Source organism: Asparagus officinalis, chromosome 4 (genome assembly GCF_001876935.1).
Source record: "Asparagus officinalis chromosome 4, Aspof.V1, whole genome shotgun sequence".
Lineage (NCBI taxonomy): Eukaryota > Viridiplantae > Streptophyta > Magnoliopsida > Asparagales > Asparagaceae > Asparagus > Asparagus officinalis.
Window position 1 is genome coordinate 108,231,023 of NC_033797.1, and position 23,994 is coordinate 108,255,016.

Sequence of the window (23,994 nt, forward strand, 5' to 3'; positions counted from 1 at the left end):
AAGTTATCCTAGCAAGTATGAAATACAACATGATATGTGAACTAGGATAAGCAATATGAACAATGAAATATATCCTAGCAAAGAGATATACTATGAGATATATATGCAAGGATATGAAACTAACACAAGGGTAAACAAAATGAAACAAGATAGTGGATGATATAAAATAATGAGACAATGGCGAAAAGAGCAATGAGCACAAATAAGAATAAACACCAAAGCACACTCAAACACAATCAAATGATCACGGAGTTTGGACCTTCCGTCCTACGTCTCAGCTCCCCACTCCCGGGAAGAAATCCACTATCACAACCGAGTTTTCTACGTTCACCCAAATAATGTTTACACCTCACACTCGGTTTTCTAGTTTACCGAAAACTCTACAATCAACACTCTTGCAATCCCACTCTACACCCTCACAAGTGTTGAACTAGACGTGTCTCCCTCAAGTGCTCGGTTACAACCTCACCCTAGGTTTGTCAACCGACGCCACTCCTCTTGGGACGATCCCCGACTCTCGCCACACACTTCTCTCGGTGTACAAGTGTATTACAAAGTAATTCTCACGATAAGCACAATTACAATAAATGATTGTTCTCTAATATGGATGAGAACACAATGAAAGCTCACACTCAATTGTTAACTCTCACTAACCCAAATATACTATGTATGAAAATATGATAAGCTCAAGTGGGTGTGTGTAACAATGAGATAAAATCAAATCTAAACTCAATATAAAACTAGCTTTAATAGAAATGATAATTAAACAATACAAAATGTAAAGCTAGAAAGAGTTTAGAAATTCTTCTCTGAAAAACAAGATGGAGAGGAGGATTGAAATGAAGTTCAGACACTGTGAATGATCTTCTCCACTTGTAAAACAATCTTCAAACCAAACAGACTTTGAACCCAACTAAAACCCAAGCGACGGTCGACCACGGCGGTCGACCGCGAAACTCTCTGGATACGCTACGATCGACCGCGAGCCATAAAAACCTATACTGAGTTTCTGAACTCATGGCGGTCGACCGTGGCGGTCAACCGCGAACTGACACATAAAATCAGGTCTGAAAACTGTTTATCTGATTTTAAAACACTGTTTAAAAATATCAAATAAATTCCAAAAAATGTAAAACTTTAGGGAATGATTGTAGACATGATAATAAACATGCTATAATAGGCCAAAAAGGACTTCCCAAATGAAAAATATCATTATTTTAGAAAATAGGCCAAAACATAAAAATGTAAACATGTGAATTTTGACATTTTGGCTAAACCATATTTTGAAACATTGAACAATGATTATGTAGACTTAATAAAATATGTATATGATTATTGTTAAGTCTAAAAACTAAGAATACAATATTTTTACAAATACAATAGAAAATGAAACATATGAGTATGTATATGAAAATATATTTGTTTCATATCTAAGTAGTTAAGCCAAATCACAATAATAAATATGAAATATGTAATTTCATATTTGTAAACATGAAAACACAAAACCATGCATGTATATATATAACTATATATATACATAGAAACCAAATACGTGTGTGTATATGATATTAAGCTTAATGTACTTAACACACATAATATAAAACCTAAACTAAGTTACCTAAGCTAGATCTTAATCTTCAATAAGCTTGACTTGGTACACTTGCGGATGAAGCTTGAACTTGATCTTTAACTTTGAATTGCAAGGGCTTCAACCCGACATTCCGCCAACCTCCTTTTGATATGATCGTTATGGCGCAATCCATCCATCCTCCAACTCGTTGTTTGCCTAGAATAAATACGAAAACACAAACACTAGACAAACAACATTAGATGTAAATTGTTTGCTAAATCACCATCAAAACAAGAAGGCCAACAACCCTTATTAACGTTTGATTTATATTTACAGGTCGGGACTTCTTCACAAGGTGCAGCTGGGGGTAGTCATAGTGTAGCTGGTGTTGAGGATGATGACGATGATCAGGAGGATTAATTGTAATTAATTTAACTTTGTAAACAATTTCTTGTATTATATAAACAATATTTATTAGACATCTGTCGGGAAAATTTTATTTGTTTTTATTGAAATATATGTGTGATATATACGTGGGATTAAATATTATACTGCTGATTGAACAGGGTTTTTAAAATTATTATCGATATTGTACAAGGTTTTTTAAATTTCAAAAGTTTTTTAAAATATTGGTTATTTTTAGCGACGAAAATCCATCGCTAAATAAATATTTAACAAAAGAAAATGGACACGAAAAAAATAATAATAAATACAACTTTTAGCGACCGATATTTCATCTCTAATATTGCTTTTAGCGACAGAATTACCATCGCTAATACTTTTTTAATTTTTTAAAAAAAATACGGCAACGAAAAAACCGTCGCTAATAATCTGTCGCTGATAATTAGCGACTGAATTTTTGTCGCTAAAGATGCAATTAGGGACCCTCAATGTAGGGACGGTTTTTTAGCGATGAAATTTGTTTTTTCCGTCACTAAAAGTTATAGGGACGAAATTTAGACCTTTAGCGACGGAATTGTCCATCACTAAAAGGTGTAAATCCAGTAGTGATTATCCCCTCCAGAAAACATGATAGTTCAAATTGGGTCTCAACTCATGCACGAGTGAGATAAAAGTCATGGTCCAAAATAATTTGCTTAAAGTCCATGATTATGGGTCTTGTCCTTCATGCACCGCAAGAGTTTGGTCGACTGCCAAAATCATCTAGTCAGGTGATAAACACTACCTAAACATATCCCTAGAGTCATACCAATCATATCAAAGTGAACAAAACATGCCAAAAGTAACCAAGACCTCAAATTCGCGTGTTCGCTGGAAAACTAATTTTAGGAGTTCTTAGAAAAAACCACCAAAGTTTTTCTAAACTCAAGCTATATAAAAATCTTCACAGATATGAATAATCCCCACCTCTAGAAAATATATGAAGAAGATAGAAGTGGAATCGGAGTTCAAAAATTCAAGATATGAATTAAAGTATGGAATCCCAACTTGACAAGTTCTACCATTGATGGTATCGATGGTAGGGTAACCGTTTCCATGGATGGTAGGTGGTAAGAGGCTACGTCCACCAAGTCATCAACTCTGAGTCTCAATTGGCTTAGTCAAATCTCGATTCATAGTCGATGGTAGGCAAACATCCATCGATGGTGGAACCTAGTATATTACAGTTTTTGAGTGATTTTGGAATTTCTACTTTTCCAAATCTTGATTTTTCTTCATTCAAGTGGCTACCTATTTCTTAGCATTTTTAATAGAAATCATTTAAGACAAGTTAAAATCTATTGAGAAAATCTATTATATCAATAATATCCAAAAGCCTAAGGGTGTGCTTGGCAACTTCAATTTAGAATTAGGCTAGACTAATTTTATCTTAACTATGCCAAGGCTGAACTATATAAGGGTTTGTCCGTAAAAAAACTAGTAAGGGCTAGATTTTGAACTAGAAAAAACTAGTTCAATTTGGGCTCAACTTTTGCCAAGCTAAAAACAAAGCATGGGACCAAGGATGTACCACCTAAAACATGTTTTTTGAAGTTACCAATCACAACCTAAATTTTATAGAAAAAATAGGAAGACCTAATCAAAATCAAGAATTAAAACATGTAACGACAATTGACCAAAGATAAAAATTATGCCCTAGATGACTGATCTAAACAAGGGGAAGAGCAGATGCTTCCCTTGAGTGACATCAATTGTAGAACCTGAACTTTTCATCATCAATTCCAACAAAACATAACCTTTAGATCTAAAAATGATTAAAAACATGAGCTTTGATTTGAGATTGATATAAAGGAAAGAGGAGCACAAAAAAACTTATCTTGGTCGGGGATCTAAGACTTTGGATTGGATTTTGGCGATGATTTCTAGTCTTTCCACCTCTTTTTTATCATGGATCTCTACACTCCCTATCTCCAACTTTTTAACTCTCTCTCTTTCTCATGAAATTGTGCTGCATAAAATGAGGCTAGGATTTTCTAGAAGAGAAACTCTCTCCTATTAGACAAGCCATCAAATCCTTAACTTTTTAATATTTATGATAATGCCACTTATAAGTAAAAGCACACTTAGACCTTAATCTATGATAATGCCACTTATAAGTAAAAGCACACTTAGACCTTAATCTAATATGCTAATCTACTAGGCTCGACTTGGTTGACTCCTTAACTAGGGTCTAAACTAATGGTAAAGAGATGGTATGGTTGAAATATAGGGAGTTGGGTTTCAAAACTTTTGGTCAACTAGGTTATTGGTATCGATATTCATATAAATACTAGATATAATTTTTGTGGGTGTCACATGATAGGAGTTAGCCTTACATTTCAATCAAGGAAACAACAATAAGTAAGAGAAAGAGTAGAAAGACAAAAGAACAAGTGGTCAACTAAATATAAATTGAATAACTAATGGTTGATCAATTTGGTCGAGTTCCAATCCATTTGATTAGTACTTTTTTATTTTTATTTTTTTGTAATTTCAAGGTTTAGGGTTAAGGAGAGAGTCAAAAGAATAGCTACAAAATATAAGGTGAATAAGGATTATAGAGAAGAAGGATAAAGGGAAAATCCTATGTTTTTGTGAGGATTTTTTTTTGGATTAAGAGTATGATTTCTTGTTGTGATTAATAAGGTGTTGATGTCAAATGTTTAACAATAGATTTTACTGAGTTATAGAGAGTTTAGGGTCCCACAATATTCTTTGATAATTGATCACTAAATAGAGGGTTCGATCCTACAAACAATGATACGTAACAGGATTGGAGTTGAGTTCTTCGATAGTTCCTCCGATGATCAAGTCAGTATTGATCTCAGATAGAGAAAAGAAAGTGTGCAATGTGCCTATTTATAGTAGATCTGGAAGGGTAGTTGCGCAATTTTCATTGAGTCCAAACATGGCTTATTCAACGGATACTTTACATGTGTCGGTAATAGGCAGTCGAGTCACCTTTGTGATTAATGTGATGGTGACAGTGGACTTTAGGTGCTGACGTGCACCGATAAGTCATTAAGACTTTCTGTGGTGGTGTAATGATGACTCCAACTGTGCATTTAATGCGATGGTGATTGGCTATCATCGATGGGTTCGAGTGAAATCTATTTGCTGCCCGTTAGAGTTTCGAGGTGCATTAATGAGGGGTCATTGATGGTTCGCTATTCATGTAATGTTCTGACGTCAGAGGAGATCGAAGGTTAGTGGAATAGGGGATGTCGCTTCGGTTTTTGAGCAGTTGCCTCAAATTTTTTGAGTCATTTCAGCCGTTGTTTGATAACCTTTCAATCGTTCAGATCTCTCCACATGTTCGTATTTTTTGTCTGTATATACATCTGCTCTCTTAAGGGGTTAGCTTACTTACCCTAGAATTTTCTATGTAGTCTCTGAGCATATTCTTATTATCTCTAAATTTTCTCTGATGATCTTCTTCAAAGAGAAATGGCATCCTCTACTCAGTTCGCCACCGTTCAGAATAAAACTTGGATCAATCTACTCCAGAAGTTCTATTACAAGGTGCTTATGGCGATGCTTAAATCATACTATGACAAATTCAACATCCCCTAAGCGTTCACTTTGTCGGTGCTAGAGAAGATTCATTCTATGTATAATTACAATGGTAACATCACTCCGGTCTGCATCAACATCTGGTGTATGGTTTGCATTTACAGCTCCATCCTTTCCTCTGTCGTACTTTTGAATTTTTGGGGGTCTCTTCGTCGTAGGTCAAACTAAAATCCATAGCTACACTAATAGAGTTTGTCATTATCTTCCATTGAGTTGGGGTCAAACCTGCTATGGGGATCCTCAACCACTTGATCAACATCAAGATCGATAAATCTGAAGGCCACTTTTATTTCTAGAACTTGGGCTGTTTCAAGCTGGTCTCCAATAAGAGTACCCTAGAGGGGGTGAATAGGGTAATTACTAATCTAGTTCGATTACAATGCCAAATTAAAACTTATAAAGCAATATCCTAGCAATATGATATACAAGGAGATATGCAAGGATAAGTAATGAGACAATAGGCGATATAAACAAGCACAAGATGTAAAGAATAATGATGCGCTAAAACAATCGCAAACACAAGATATGATCACAGAGTTCGTTCAACCCTCGACCTACGTTTTCGCTCCTCACCTTGAGGAGATCTCCACTATATCTCAAAATCTATACAAACGGTTTTTAAAGATCGTCGATAACTTTTATAATGCACAAAATGTCAATCACACAAGCCACGCTCCTCTAAGTGTTAGACTACCCGTGTTAACATCCTCAAGTGTTTGAATTTACAACCTTTCCTTAGGCTTTCAACCCAACCCACTCCTCTCACAATTAACCCCGGTCTCTCCCAACCACTCGTCTAAGTGTTCTTGTGTATTATAAGTGTTTCAACAATAAGTGCGAATATAGAATTTTGTTTTCTATATAGATGAGAACGAAAATATAAGCTCTCTCAAAGAATCACTCTCACAACCCAATTATACTAAATGTGAAATACTAAAATTCAAGTGGGCGTGTGTGAAAATAATGAGTAAAACAAAATTAAACTCAAATAAATATGATATATATATATATTAAATATTATATATATATATATATATATATATATATAAATATATATATAATATAATATATAAATATATATATATAATATATAATATATATATACTATATATATATATATATATAATATAATATATATATATATATATATATAAATATATATTATATATATAATATATATATATATATATAATTTATATTATATATATATAATATATATGAGAAATATGATATGCTTGTACCAAGCACAAAAAGTTGTGCTCGGTATGAGTTACATCTCCCTCCACTCATTATTTCTCTTCTCTCTCTCTCCCTCTCTTCTCTCTTATATATTTCATAAAATAATATATATATATAATAGTGCATTTTCATTACGCACAAATGCTGTACGCATTCCGCCTTAAATTCAGACAGGGTTTTTGTGTTGAAAAAGTCCATCGCTTTCCGTTAAAAAAGGTCCATCTCTCTCGTGACCTCCATCCAGGATCTCCAAAATTCATGTCTCCCTCTTCCCCCTCCAAACCCCTTCCTCATCCTCCTCTCCTCCTCCTGCCTTCCGTCTGCAAGACCCCTCCTCAAACAAGCTTTTCGCCTCCGCCGCATCTTCGACCGGCAACGCCGACGGACTCATCTCCCCCTCGACTCTCCCTCGCCGTCTGCCACCTTACCTCTGCGCGATCCATTCCGACCTCTCCCCTTCCTCTCCCCCACCCCTCCCCGACGGAGACATCCCCCGACGGTCCTCACTCGACGTCTTCCAAGACCTTCACCAGCCCTTGCGCACGTCCCCTCCAGTCGTGCGGGCGGGACGGGGATCGGACTAGCATCTCATCGACAATAACCCTGGTGCGACGTGTATGTGGAGATGAGGGAGGCATTCGAGGTCTTCGATGAGGGAGGCGTTCGGGGAGCTTCACCGTCAATTTCACCGCTTTCCTATTAGTAGGTAAATTGCATGAAGTATTGATTTCAGTTTTTGGGTTTAAGTTGTTAATAATGTGGTAACTTATTTCTCTTATATTCAGTTCATAGTCAAACATGTCATTGTTTATTTCGTGAAATTATTATTATTCAATGTATATATTAGTCTAGGTAATACTGGTCTTACACTCTTTTTTAGCCTAATTTACTGAAGAAGTGTTATAGAAAGAAGTTAATAAAGAAAATAATGAGTGATGTTGGAGTTCGTATTCGTAATTTGTTACGTGATCATCATTAATGAGTCAATTTAATTTGATTTTATCACCGACTACCACTTTCCATTGACATCCACTTGTTCATCTCCTTCAAGTCACCCATACATAGAACAATCTCATTCAACTTGAAGCATTATAGTAAATCACATATTATCATATTTTTGCAATCAAGTTAAGTTCTTATGTATGGTGCCTTTGCGTTTGTTGAAATTCCACTGTTTCAGTTTTTGATTGTAGGTGCCTTTGCGTTTGTTGAAATTTTAGGATCATTTAGGAATTTGGGATCAGTTAGTTTTTTTGTCAATTTCATGGACAAATTGTTTGTGTTTGTTGAAATTTTGGGATCAGTTAGGAATTTGGGATCAGTGAGCATTTGGAAATTGGTTAGTTGTTGCTTATTTCCGAGCTATACGTAGTCATGAAACATGCATGTTTCGTTGGTTCAAAGTGATGGGTTGCTTGTCCTATGTGCAGATTATTTTGTTTCATGGAAATTAACCTCTGTTATGTATTTCTTGTTTGAAGTCATTCCCGGAATTCTATTGTATCATGTATTGTGCAATATTGTCCTCTTGATATTTCTTGTTTGAAGTCATTCCCGGAATTCTATTGTATCATGTATTGTGCAATATTGTCCTCTTGATTAATGTTTTGAGATAATAGCTATTCAGCGTCCTTTCCTCATAGATTATTGTTTTTCAATTTGAGTTGCAATTTCATTTCTTGCTCAGGTTAGACCAAATGCGCTCAGAATAAATGCACCAAGCAATGAATTTTGCGAGTTCAATGGATTGCCAGTGGTGGCAAACTACTAGAAACAGGTTATCAAGATTAATGACTACCAGACCGAATGCTTATGAGGCTACAAAAGGAGCTCATGGAATATGCATTCTCACGAATGGGATGAGTTCAAGAGTTTGGACTACAAGAAGATTAATGAGAGCAGGCAGAAACCTGCATTCATTTTTTGGACACCTTTGGTAGTGTATCTTGTGCAGTGATCACGGCGGTGCTGAATCCACATTCTCATGAGGTCATTTCAACTTCGAAATGGTAGTATATCTCAATAGTTAGGCGCCTTTATCTTATTTACAGGACACCTTTGGAAAAGAAAAGAGGAACCAATCTTCACAGATTCTGTTCCGAGCTCTCCTCTTTCAATTCTGCCTCCTCTCCAAGTTTTAATGACAGATCAACCAAAATTAAGTACAACTGGACCATTCAAGTCTACCGAAAATTAAGTACAACGAGAGAGCCTTTTATGTTGTGTTATTATTTTATGACTTGAGCATGGAAAGAAGATTGAGTTGTGATTTTTGCTCTGAAAATTAATAATGGTGTGTGTGCTACAGAGAAGATATATTGATGTTGGTTGGTGTATACTCGATGATTTTTCGGTTTGTAAGCATTTGATTGTACAATTTTGTAATGGCACTTGCATCAATCTAAAATTATTGGTCTCTAGTGTGTACCAACTTGAGAGGTACTTTGCAAAACGGTGAGAGTTCTCTCGTTGTAATGTATTTCAACACTTGCAAAAATTGTAAACTCTCCAGTTCTAGCAGTTGTAATGTATTTCAACACTTGCAAAAATTATATACGGAGTTGTATCTTGATTTGGTGCTGTGTATGCCAGGTAATAAGAAAGCTCTGCGAATTGCATCGAAATTATTTGCTCTTTGTATTTTTTACTAGAGCTATAGGAAGAAGAATGATGTCCTATTTTGTCATAGTCAAGCAGCACTCTAGAGGTTCGACTCATACAAAATATGACAGTTAAAACGCCTCATAGTTTATCCAATACATCATCTGAATCATTACATTTGGCAAGGACTCAAAATAAACAGCTACAAACGATGTGTTTATCGCAAAATTTTGATATCCGCTCCATGAATACCAGTTTTGTATTCATACAATTCAAAAATATGAACAAAATTGTGGACTTCAATCATAAAAACATAACATCAAGAGCGTTCTACAGTTGATCCAAAATCTTTGAGCTCGGTAACATAATAAATATTTCACACATTTCGTGCTAATTCATGAACTCATTAACAAAACAAGCATTACTCAAACACATATCAGAGTACAACACAGTTACCATCCCTTTGAACCTTCCCTTTAACTCAAAAAATACATAAGTTTTCTTCTAACAAAAGTCAAAAAACATGATTTCAAAACTCTTGATCTACAAAATCTCAGTATCAGCTGAACTACTTGATCCAAGTAGCTCTTCTTTAGTTTTCGTAATCGCTTTGGAACACAACCGATATAGTGAAGTTAGCCGATTGCGGCAACCATCCTATCCAAATCTTTTATTATACTCGGAGATGCCATGAACAAAATAATACGATCAACCAAAAAAGTTAACCACTTTGGGGCCCTACTTTTTCTTAGGTTTTACATGAATATCCTTTTTAACTTCACCTTCAACAGTGACAAGCCCCGTCTCTGAGTGGGAAACAACATATTTTCTAGTCTCCTGAGTTGGGGATCTCGAGAACGAGCTCGAGGGAGATCGGTCGTGGTCGGTGGAGTTGGGGTAGTTAGCAACGGATGAGTTGGGGGAAGTCGGCGGAGGAGGGGGGAAGTCGACGGAGGAGGGGGTAGTCGGCGAAGTTGGGGGAGTTTACTTAGAAAGCTCGAGGGAGATCGAGGGAGCTCGACGGAGATCGAGGGGGAAGTCGGCGAAGACATTTAGGGGAGCTCGAGAGAGGGAGCTTGACGACGACTTCACCGTCGGACCGATTTTGGGGCTTGATGGAGGAGGGGTTGGGGGCGTTTTTTTGGAGAGAGAGAGAGATAGAGAAAGGGTCACGAGATGAGATAGGGGTTTTGGAGGGAGGGGTTTTGGAGACGGAAGGAGGTGGAGGAGGAGGAGGAGGAAGGGTCTTGGAGGGGGAAGAGGGAGACAGTAATTTTGGGGATCTGGATGGGGTCACGAGAGAGATGGAGCATTTTTAACGAAAGCGATGGATTTTTTCAAAAACCTCCCTGCGCACGAATTTTAGGCGGAATGCGTACGCGTTTGTGCGTACCTGAAATGCATTCTCCAAAAACAGGGAGATGTAGAGATATGAAGATAAGCTCCAACAATCGGAATCGAGACTCTTCTATTGCAAAACTCTTTTTTACATAAGCAACCACACTTGATTTTCTCAAACCATGGAGCCAAATTAGCTAAACGAACTTCTCACAAACAAGGAACACAATGGCAAAAACACAATATATATCAGATTAGTTTTTGAGGTCTATTTATAGCCTCAAAACAAAAACAAGACAAAACTAGCTGTTACAGTAAAAAGAGCAGATCAGACGACTGGTTGGTTTTATCGGTCAACTGACTAGAGGCAAATTTGAAGGAAAATCAAAATAGTCGGTCGACTGATCGTTCGATCAGTTGACTGTCCAGAGGAAATTTTTGGAAGAAATCAAAACGGTCGGTCGATTGATTATAAATGTTGTCGACTGATTTTTTTGACAATTTAGATACCTGAAAACTAAAAGTTAACTTTCTAAATTTAAATTAAAATAGCAAATCACCTCCAAAAATAGTAAAACTTGGGGAAGCATTTATACATATGAAAATGAATATGTTGGAAAAGAACTTTTTGAAATAGCATTTACCAATTGTGAAAACTCATCATTTTGCAAACCCGTTAAAAATACAAAAACTTTAAATATGATTTCATCGATTAACAGAATCAACAAAAATACAAAATCGTTAAACACATGATTCTGATGAAATCATTTTAAACAAGTTATCTTCCAAAATAGATGTATAATGCGATAAAACAATTGTCTTAATCATTAAAACTAGTTTCATATTTATCACATTTTTGAAATAAAACTATTTTTGAAACTAATAGTTATATTTTTATGGATAAACATATTTACAAAGATATTCAAAAAAATCCTTTAGCAAATCGAAATCGACAATGAACGAGATAAATCAAAATGATGTGTATGTGTATAGTTTGAGCTTTAAGTATAATACATAAAGTAAACAACCTAAACTACAAAAACTATACCAAGCTTAGAAATCTTCGTGAAGCTCAATCTTGGTAGCAAAGATGAAGTGATAGTGTGTCTTTGACTTGAATAGCATCACATTTCATTCCGATTTCCTCCAACCTCCATTAATATCATCGTTAAAGATCAAGTCCATCCAACCTCCAACAAGACGGTTGCCTAGGATACCTAGCAAGCAAACACAAATACTAGGAGATAGTATTAGGAATTGTTTGTTAATCATTAAAACCAGATTAGACAATAGGCTCATAAATATGAGACCTAATATCTAATCCCCTTGAGTTGAACAAGGACTGGAAAGAGATGTTTGTGTGTATATTCGGAGCTGATGTGATCTTGGGTTGTAGTCCAAGGTAAACCCAAGAATGTTAAACCTACTATGCACCCACACTGTGCAAAAGCATGTTTCACCATCATAGTAATATCTCTCTAGTGGAATCAAACAAAAAGAAGTGTAGGTACAAATAGATAAAATAAAGGTAATAATACAATGAACATGATAAAGGAAAAAGATATCCAAATAAACATAATCATGTTCCAACTGAATAAAAGAGAGTACAACTGATAGAATGAAACAAATGTAAAATATCTTAATACATAGAGTCAAATAAAAATAATGCTAAGGCACTCAGCCCTCCAAAATGAAATACATATCTAATGTCTGAAATTAGACAATAACTACTATGGAGCACTAATAACTACTAATAATATATGACGGTGAGCTAAACTGCATCTCCATCAACCTGTGACTCTCTAGACGCCTGACTCGCTGCCTAAAAAGAGGGGAAACAACAAGCGTCAAAGTGCTAGCGTGATCATCTCCACTGCCCCTAGGGGGAAGGGGGTTAGGAGTATAAAAAATACAGGTTAATACATATAGATATATAGATCATCTAACCTAAACTAAGCAGAAATTAATATTTAGAAATCCACAACATGAGAATGGGTATGTCAAGTGAAATAATCTAAACAAGGAAACTCTCATGTATATACCTCGTATCTCAAATTGTGAATCACTAAATACCAACTTTAAAATCCTATGAATAAAAGAGTAAACAAAAGCAATACAATTTTCAGACCACATCGAATACAAGTCATGTACAAATATCTCACACTACCCTCGGGTAGGTGGCGCAGTCACAAGAATAAATATCTGACAAAATAAAGCTCGCATAGAATATGTCGTATATGACAACCTCAGTCTTATACCCTACTCTCGGGTAAATAACATGGGAGCATAAATGCAATCTATGTGATTCTCTATCAGAAAATAATAATGCTGAGTAAGGCACTCACAAAATCTTGTGGCATCACCTTGTTTTCGTCGAAAGTTGCCTTAGTCATTGATTTCATTAAACTTCAAACGTTACAAATGAATTCAAATAACAAAAGAATAAAAGATTACAACTTTCTCGAAAATAACACAAGATCCGTTCGTCGTCTCTTGCTTGCGTGGGTCTTTAGCCTGTGACGGGGATGTCGATATCCGTGGACTACCTGGCACTCAGATCAGGTCCAGAGCTTCGTTGATCTGCGAGGAGATCTAGAAACAGAAGCACTTATCTCGACAAAAGTGAGATAATTGCTCTTCTTAGAATTACCACAACGGGATAATACTAAGGATTGGATGCGGGTGACGTAGATCTGACGACTCTCGATCTCTTGTGTTGAAGAACTCGATCACTCTTCAGTTCGGCAGGGCTTCGCCAATTCTCCAAAATTCAAGATCTGAAAAAATGAGGGCCTGAGGCTTGTATTTATAGGCTCGGGGGAGTTTGGAGTCTGCCTTGGAGACACCCCAGGGTGTCTCCATTTGATCGAAGACACCCTAGGGTGTCTCCCATTGATCCAAGACACCCTAGGGTGTCTCGGTTTGGGTCGAGACACCCTAGGGTGTCTCGTTGGTCCGAGACACTCCATATGGTGTATTTATCTGTTTCCGCCGCTAGGGTGTCTCGTTGGTCCGAGACACTCCATATGGTGTATTTATCTGTTTCCGCCGTAATTCCTTCGTTCGAACTCGGATTTGAGTGATTCGAAGTGTGTTGGAAAGCCGACAAGGAGTTCTATCAGCTTCGATGGTTGGATCATCTATAGAATGAATGAGACACGAAGGGCATTGTTCCTTTTGTAAACATCGCGGGGCTCCCGATTAGCCCATACCTTCGTTAGTTCACGTAGTTCGTCGATTTACTTCAAGCGTTCATCGACATCAATCGAACTCCTATGAATCGGATAGTGATGTTCATCGTCGTTCCTTAACACTGAGCCGTTCGTGGAGACCTATAGGCAATTTTCGATGCCTATAGATACCCCCTCCAAAGCGTTCCGGACTCGTTTCTTTTATAGAAGAGGCTGGAATACTTTGGATGTGATTGGTCCAGCCTTCAGTCGGTGTAAAGGACCTGTAGTTAGCTTCAACTCTTGGCTCCTTCGATTTTCGGTCTATTCAATGCTTTGACAAATAGCCGAAGTCCTTCCGGCGCTGCGTTTATCGCCTGGCCGTCGTCGGAGTCTTGAGTCTACCAACAGTGAGTTGAGTTTGGCTCGTGTCATTGAGTTAACTTTGAACTGACTATCTCTGTCACATTGTGCTGACTTAGGGTTTTAGATCACCATATGTTGACTTTTTGTCACAACGCGTTGACTGGCGTTGACCTAGGGTTACGCGTTGACCGTCGTTGACCCTAGGGTTTCGAACGTCGAATGTTGACTTTTTGGTCGTAACGCGTTGACTGGCGTTGACCTAGGGTTACGCGTTGACCGGCGTTGACCTTAGAGTTTCGAACGTCGAATGTTGACTTTTTGTCGCAACGCGTTGACTGGCATTGACCCTTAGGGCTTCGAATGCCGAACGTTGACTTTTTTGTCGCAACGCGTTGATTAGAGTTGACCTAGGGTTACGCGTTGACCGACGTTGACCGGCATTGACCCTAGGGTTTCGAACATCGCATGTTGACTTTTTGGTCGCAACGCGTTGACTGGCGTTGACCTAGGGTTACGCATTGACCGGCGTTGACCCTAGGGTTTCGAACGTCGAATATTGACTTTTTGTCGCAACGCGTTGACTGGCATTGACCTAGGGTTACGCGTTGACCGGCGTTGACCCTAGGGTTTCGATCGTCGAATGTTGACTTTTTGTAGCAACGCGTTGACTGGCGTTGACCTAGGGTTACGCGTTGACCGGCGTTAACCCTAGGGTTTCGAATCGTTCGGTGTTGATTAGTATGGATTTCGTCGAAATATCCAACAACCGACGAAAAATAGGCGAATTCGGACTTCGAAATGGGATCCGGGGGCTCGAAATGGGCTGAGACACCCGAGGGTGTCTCAACCTTGGTCGAGACACCCTAGGGTGTCTCGGCTTTGGCCGAGACACCCCCCCCTTTTGCTTTTTTTTTTTCTTTTTTGTTGTTTCCTCTTTTGCTTTCCTTCTTGTTTTGATTTTGTTTCCTCTTTTGTTTTCCCTTGGCCGAAAATTTCTTCCTCTCAAAGCTAGGGTTTCATCATCTTCAAACTCAAGGAAAGATTCTTGATTAGGTAAGTTCCCCTTGACAACTCTCTTCTTTTTCAAGAAAGATTGCAACTTTATGCTTGTAATGGGGGGAATAACATGAATTTACATACCAAGATCATAACTTTTTACTCTCATGATGATGGGTTGTGTATGCACAAGTATTTGGGGGTTTTATGCAAAAATTGCAATAGGGCCGAATTTTGGGGACTTTTATGCAAAAGTGGACTGAAATTTGAGGGTTTTTTATGCAAAGTGGACTGAAATTTAGGACTGAAATTTTACCCCCCCTTTGGCCGAAATTTGAGAGGTGTTTGCATGCGAAGGAATCAATGTTGTTTGAGGGGTTTATTTGCAAAAAGCAACCCACAAAGTGTAGAGGGGTTTATTTGCAAAAGGGCTGAAATTTTAGGGCTGAAATTCCAAAAGTTTAGACCACAAACCCATGACCAAAGTTTTGAGAAAGGTGTGCGGAAACTAAACCGAAATTTGTGGAGGGGTCTATTTGCAAGATTGGCTAATTTTTACAAAAAGGGTTTATTTGCAAAATTAACCAAAATTGTGAGATGTCGGGGGTGCTAGATGAACAAATATGATGACCATTCCCCAATTCGAGTGTATCCTTGACCAGAATTTAGCCTTGAATACGAGGGTTATTTTGGGTATTTCACCGAAATTTATCATGATCATTGTTTTGCATGCACAAAATTTGTAGGTTTAATTAGACCCCAACTATAAAATCCTATTTATTCATAGGATTCTAGTTAAAGTTCTTAATTTTCCTTTTAAATTTCGGATACTCAAATTCATGATTATACCTGACCTGCTGATTCTCATTGCAGATTCTTTATATCTCCACGTCGACCTCGACCTCCTAGGAGTCGCTCCCGTTCGCAGCCTAGCGAGGGAGAAGTTCCCACAGCATCCTCCCCTCTAACGGCATCCTTTTTCGGGGGTGAGAATCTTTATTTCTGTATCCCTGATTGATCCCTTCGCGGGTCATTAAGGAAGAACCGACACCCTCCTTCACGGGGGTTGAGGTTTCAGGATATTGGTGGTTCTGTTACACCCTCGTTTGGCCCCTTCGCGGGTCATTCGGGAAGGGCTGACACCCTCCTTCATGGGGGTTGAGATTTCAGACTTGTTTTGCTTGGCCAATTCAAGTCTTCTGGTATATTGGGGCGATCTTGTGCCGTCTTACACCTTATAGGTCGGTGTATGTTACCACGTTATTTACGTGATGATGCATACCGTTCTTCTAGTGTAAGACATTCAAAATCGTCTCTCCAATTACCCCGTGAATGATCTTATCTCGCTTTTTTTTTGATGGATTTAATTCATGGATGATTTTCTGACTCTATCCTTGCTTTGTTGCAGTCGAGTTCCCCACGGGCAGTCTCCCTCCTCATGCCACTACTGGTTGTAGCGGGGAAGTTTTCTCTTCGGCTTCCATCAGGCAGGCTATTGGTCCACTCCCCCAGTTTGATAGAGATCGCTCCGACGAATCCTGTCGTTTGATACGGGATAGAGGGCGTCATTGCTTACGCCAGCTGATTACAGATGCTTCTTTTACTGCGGATTCCGTTTCTACTCAGGCTTTAAAGAAGCCTAGTTTTCTGTTCGGAGATCATATTGAGGATCCTGCTAAGTTGATTCTTACCGAGGAGCATTGGCTGAATCTTGATGAAGGAGCTCTCCTGTATATTCCCTCCATTCCTCGTCAGTGTTCTTTTATTCATTTGGAGGGACAGGCCGTAGAGAGACAGATGCCCTAGCCTCTTACCGATGATGCTGATCGGGTTCATTGTGGATACACATCCTAACATAAGACTCCTGGTTCTCTTGGGTATCATTACATCCGCGGTCTTCGACCAGGGATTATGGGTCTTAATACCGCACCCCCAGGCGAGGTATCAGCAGCCGCTCCTACCGTGAAGAACCGTCTGGCTCATCTTGGGAGGAGATTACCTCCACCAGATTATAGATGCTGCTGGGAGAAGGATTTGAAGAGTAGTGGATTGTACGCACCTATACGAGCCACCATGTATGGGCTCCCGGTCAGCTGTCGCCATTTCTTAGCATTGTTGGAGACATACATCCCTGATAGTAACACATTTCTGACTAGTGGTGGGGAGTTGGGGCTGGCCTTGCATGAGATGCACCAAGTTTCTGGCCTTCCAATAGGGGATTGTCCATACCAGGAGTACTTCCCCTCGAACCAGCAATTGGAGTGGCTAAAGAAGGATGCTCCCGATATGTACGATACTCTTTGGGACCTCACCTGCCATTATCATACCTCTCTAATCAAGGTTTCTTCTCAAACGAAGAGGAAAAGGCAGATCAGCTTGAAGCAGTTTGCTGTCTATTTGTTCCAGAATTTGGAGAGTGATTCCAGTGAACTCATTCGTGAGTTAGATGTTTTGACACCTACCGCCGTTAATGAGTTGATGGAGAAGGCTGAGGCTAGTTCTTACACCATTGCTAGTGCTGAGGGAGCTTTTCCTGCAGGAACCAAGTTTCGTTCGTTCCTTTGTCGTGCACAGAAGTCCATTGAGCCCAGGACTCTGCTAGCAGGCTATGTTGCCCTCTGGTTGAAGAAGTGTGTTGTTCCGCATCAGCTTTCAGACGCCTTACCTTTCGATGTGCTCTTCCCTGCAGTTCAGCTAGCTTATGGGAGGGAGCTTTCCCTGCTCCCAGCGATGGTTGCTGGTATCCATTGTGGGCTTAGGTATCTGGTCAATGGTTTTGCGCAGGTGGGTTCTGAACCGTCGACCGAGCTTATTTGTGTGAAGGTCGAGCTTCCTTATGCGTATCTGATGGCGTGGCTTGTTCTTCACCGTCCTGACTTGATGTCGGCGCCCAGCACTGTTGATGTCCCTGTTCCTTTTGTGCAGCTATTGGAGAGGAGCAGATGGCTCGGGAAAACATTCAGTGATGTACAACGAGAGCTTCAAGTTCGTAAGAGCTGGGAGTTCTTCAAGTATTTTCCTCGCTTTTCGGGTCGCTATGGTGATGTGCTGATTGATGAGGAGATACCCAGAACTAATCGGACTGCTCTCGACGTTGGTTGTTTCCGCTGGTTGGTGAACATCCGCGTTGGGTATCTCGTTCTCCGGGTGAAGAATCGTTGCCACATAGAGCCTTATCTTCCCAGCCGTTTTGCTCGTCAGTTTGGCTACGACCAACTATATGTTGGGAATCCGAGCCGTGGTTTGAAGGTTGATGGAGGGCTTATTGACGGCGTCCGGGCATGGCTATGGACTATGGTGGGCTGCACTGGAGCCCATTTTGCTCTTCCCTCATCTAGGCGTAAGCCGTTGATTACTTTCCTCAGTTGCAAATGGTTCCTTTCTGCCAATGAGTCTATAGGTGTGAGGAGTCTCTCAGAGTTGCAGTCTGAGCACTTGGTTCAAGTCACTATGATGGGTGCTTGTAAGGCTGAGCTTGCTAGGAAGCAGGGGAAGAAGCCTGCCAAACCTTCTCTTTCGAGCAGAAGCAGGATGGAAGATTCTGAAGAGCTCCTTCCTACTGATGATGAGGACGAGACTTCTGAGGTGGAATATGTGGATATAGATACTAACAAAGAAGAACTTAATGCAGGTTTGTCATGCTCTTTGGCCTTCTTTCTCAATTTCAATTGGTATTAACGAAAGGTCTTATCCACTTATCCTAACGAAATGACTCTTATCACCTCAGGTAGGACAGTCGATGAGCATGAGTCGCTCGCTTCTCGTTATGCGAGATCCAGGCCCAGCGGCGAAGCTCCTACATAGGTTGAGACGCGTGGCAAGTCCGTGCACGAACGACCCGTTGGTTCTATGAGGGCTGGTGTTCCGAAAAAGAAGAAGACCGCTCATAAACCATACGTTGGTCGGCGCCCCTATGGAGTGGATTTAGGAGACATCACCGACGGAGAGGAAGGTAATATTTTATTGTCTTTATTGCTTTAAGATGATTTACTTTCTGGGATTCGTAATCATGTTTTATGTTCCAGGATACTACGAAGAGGGCGAGCTTCCACCGGATCCTGTATTCCCTGGTTCTGATAATCTGGATAGCTTCATGCAGCAGATGTGTGACGCCATTCGTGATGGTTCCATGGATGTCGATACGAACCTTGATACTGAGCAGGTTAATAGCGTTGAGCCCGCCATTCCATATTCAGGTATATCTAATTCTGATGATACCCTCCTCGAGTAGCATTTAGAGGAGTTAGGGAATTCAGGATTCATTATTTTTTTGTGATTCGCTCTCTTTCAGATTACTTGAAGAATCCAAGCATAATATTGGGGAAAAAGCATCTTCTGTTCCTGCTGCGGGTATTTCTGAGCTTTTCCTTCTTTCCCTGTCTTCTTGTACATATATATCCAATGCTTAAATTATTCTGCAGATGTCGTATTAGAGAAGCCCGTTGAGGATGAGGCTTTTCATGATGTAGGTTTTGAGGAACAGGGGCGTGTCTCTGCACCAAGTTTCTCGGGACCCGATATTAGATTATTAGTCGACATGCTGGCTAAACAGGCCACCAGAGGAACCGTGGGACCACCCTTTGAGAGCGATTCATTCACAGGTATATATCTGATTCCCTTCCCTTTGCCTGATCTTTTGTCTGACTAACGAAGGATTAACATTACAGTACCAGTCAGTGGGACCGATTCAGTAACGACCCCCGGCATATCTAGTTTACCTCAGAGTGACGGGTTTGCAGGTATGCATACGATCTAGGACATCGTGCTCCTTTTCATTTGTCTGATTTTTGACTAATAGATGGGTGTAATCATAGGACCAGCCACCTGGGCCGATACTCTTATGACTCCTGGCATTCCCCGTGTGCCTGAGGATGATGGACTTGCAGGTATACAGATGATCTTATCATCTCGATCCTCTTTATTTTGTCTAGATTTCCATTTTGACTAATAAAGAAGTGTAACTATAGGCCCAGCCGTTGTGCCTGATGCCACTACAGTTTCTGAGACCGATTTGCCTACGGGTGTTGATATACCCTCCATGACTACTCCTGCCATTATCTCGGAGCCTATCAGACCTCAATCCGAGGGGACCTCCGCTGGCGTTGGTATGCTCGGAATTTGCCCTTAAGTTTTCTTATCACATTTGATAATCTCTTAGCTTTCCACACTGTTACTTGTAGGATCCCGATCTTCTCTATATGGGCGTGTTCACGCCCTTTTGGCCGATACCGATCCTGACAGAGACATTTTTCGTACGGACCTCGGCTTTTTTACCGCCTTTTTTAACGGCATGATCGAGAAACTTCTTCATAGAGGATATTGTTTTGATCAGTTCAGACGTTCCTTTTCTCGCCACATGATGATGATTAGAGAAGAAGGGTATCCAGAGTTGGCTGATTCCTTACTTGCCGATTTTACTGTTCTGGAGTCGGAGATCCGAGAGTTGAAGGAATTGAAGGCTAATGGAGCTTCTTCCTTCGTGTCCTCTCAGATGGAGCATAGGCTGGCACAGTGGCGCGACCTGAGATCTTCTATCGGCAGTGAGCTTCAGTCACATGAGCATTCTGTTGCGCAGCTGATGGCTACCGTGGCGAGGAAGGATACATATAGAGCCGAGTTACTCAGCTCTTTGGATTCCGGCCGCGAGGAAGTGGCTAGGTTGAAGGAGGCCCTGAAGCACACCGAGGAGTACGTTACTATTATTGCAGAAGACTTGGCTGGATTAGAGCGTTCTCGTGAACAGGCACTTGAGAAGCTAGGGTCTACACAGGAGAAATTGATGAAGCTAAAGAATGAAGCCGTGAAGATCTTGAGCAGTTCTGAAGAATCCGTCCGAGCTGGGCTGCAGGCAAAACTTGAGCAGAGTTATGTAGATAGGCTTTCTAATCTAGAGTCTCATGTTCTTAGTCGCCAACTGCCTTCGGGCTAACGAGCTTTTTATTGTATACTCTGACTTAATCTATTAATAGAGACTCCGCATTCACTTCCTTTATGATATTTCTTTATTTACTTTGATCAGCGATGATAAGATTTACAGGATTTTTGGCAAACCCCCAGCTATCAACGGGTTTGATGTGCCTTTACCGATTACCGTTTGAATCGGGCTAGCATGTGAATTATTAAAACCCGTCTCACATTTAACGTTGTGCTAAGAAAATCACTTTTCTTAGACTTGATGCTATGATTTTGAATACATAGACTTAGCCATTTCTTATAGGGAAAAGGTACCCTGCACCGCGTATTAGGCGATGACTTATCCCTTCTTAGGTTTCATGATAAAATTCCCCAGGTTTAGACCCTGGTGTCTTTTTCAATCGGCGAAAGGCTAAACCGGCAATGCGTGTTAGACATAGACTTTGGGATTTTTGGCAAACCCCCAGCCTTCAACGGGTTTGATGTGCCTTTACCGATTACCATTTGAATCGGGCTAGCATGCAGATTGTCTAAATCCCTTCCGTATGTAACGTTATGCTAAGAGAGTGAATTCTCTGGGATTTTGTGCTATGATTTTGAATACATAGACTTCACCCTTGTTACGGGAATAGGCTACCCGGCAACACGTGTTGCAACACGTGTTAGGTGTTGACTCATCCCTACTTAGGCTTCGGGATAAAATTCCCTAAGTTTAGACCTTGGTGTCTTTTTCAATCGTTAGGCTTCGGGATAAAATTCCCTAAGTTTAGACCTTGGTGTCTTTTTCAATCGGTGAAAGACTAAACCGATAACGCGTGTTAGGCGTAGACTTATCTCTATTTAGGAGTTGAGATAAAATTCCCCTTGCACAAAGTACCCGGATTAAAAGTTGAGAATTGTGTCTTTTCTAAGAACAAAGACAGACTGGAAAATGGGAGAGAAAGAATTTTATATTCTATCTCCCAGTACTGAAGAGGACGAATTTTATATTCTATCTACAGTAGGAAAGGAAACTCAAGGTGGGATCTCCATCCCCAGAATCCGAAAAGATGAAACTAGGAGTGGGATCTCCACTCCGAGAATCGGAAAGGTTCAAACGACTCTATCTTTTATAGGATTGGTCATTTGAATCAAAAGAATCACTCATTCATTGAGGAGAAAGCCCAATTTCGACCCTAACTTTTATAGGTTTGGCTGAAAAAAAGGAAAAGATGGAAGTCTTTCGTTTATCGAAAAAGAATGACTCGGTCTTAGTCTCAACTACTTGTAGGCTTGACTAAGTGAGATTGGGAACAATCCTAACTTTTATAGGTTTGATTGTTCGAATGTGGACCTCTCGTTCATGGAAGGAATCGAGAGAGGAATTTGGCTTTGGCTCTAACTTTTATAGGTTTGACCTGAAAGCAAAGAGAGTGGAATACAGGTAGCAAAGAAAATATCAGCTCGTATTATCACTCAAAGGAAGACTTTAATGCTAGGTGATTAGGACCTAACATGTTGAGTCTGAGAAATGCCAATGACTGGCGGATAGAAATGTTGGTGGATCCACCGTCAATTGATCTGATCAGCGGATGGTTTGGTGAGGAAAGATTAACCTGTCAACGGATTGAATCTCGTCTCACAAAAATAACTCATGAGAGTTAGAGATTCTGACAATAACAAGAAGAAACATTCCGACATTCAGGGTTCGAACATGGATTTCTTATTCATTACTTCTACAGTGATTGGGTTATCCCTAAGAATATCACGTGTGGTATTCTTCCGGGAACTTCCCGATACACCAGTTACCCTGAAGATACTAAGGATAGTATTTTTTCAGGAACTTGCCGTTTATCGGCATCATAAGCCGGTCACCGTCCTTGGTGACTAGGCGATATGCGCCACTCGAGTAGACTGTCTCTACTACGAATGGTCCCTCCCATTTGGGTTCAAATTTACCCTTCTTCTTGGAGTTAAGGATCATAGGCCGCCTTTCGAAAGCTCGAGAGATCCTAGCTTGGTAAAATTCGATATGCTGTTGAGCTTCTAAACGCTTCTCATCTATCCTTTCAAGTTCTTCAAGGCGCTTCTGATGCTGCTCTTCGGTCGTCATTTGAGTCGCGAGGGCAATTCAAAGCTATGGGATTTGAATCTCCAATGGAAGAACGGCTTCACATCCGTATACCAGTGAATACGGGGTTGCTCCCGTCGGTGTGCGCACCGTGGTCCGATAGGCCCATAGAGCCGCGCCAAGCTTGTCATCCCAGTCTCGTTTATTAATTTTCACGATTTTTGACAAGAGTTTGATGATAGTCTTGTTGAAGACTTCAGCTAATCCATAGATGTCCTGAATTTTAAACTTTTCACAAAACCTGATGAAGGCGTTGCTGACGAATTGAGGACCGTTGTCATGTATGATTCGTCTCGGGACACCATGCCGGTAGATGATATGGTGCTTGATGAATACAACGACGTTGCTCATTATGACTTCTCTGAGAGGAACCGCTTCAGCCCACTTGGAGAAGTAGTCGGTAATCGCCAGGATGAACCGATCACCTTTGACTGACGGGGGATTTATAGGACCGACGATATCCATTCCCCAGGTCTCAAACGGCCAAGACGTAACCGAAGGATGCAGGTGCTCCGGGGGTTGATGCATATAATTTGCATGTACTTGACACGCATGACATTTTCGGGCATACGCGACTGCATCACTCATCATGAAAGGCCAAAAATATCTCATTCTTCTGATGCGGTCATAAAGCTTGGGGCCAGGTTGGTGTGCGCCACACTCTCCTTCATGTGCCT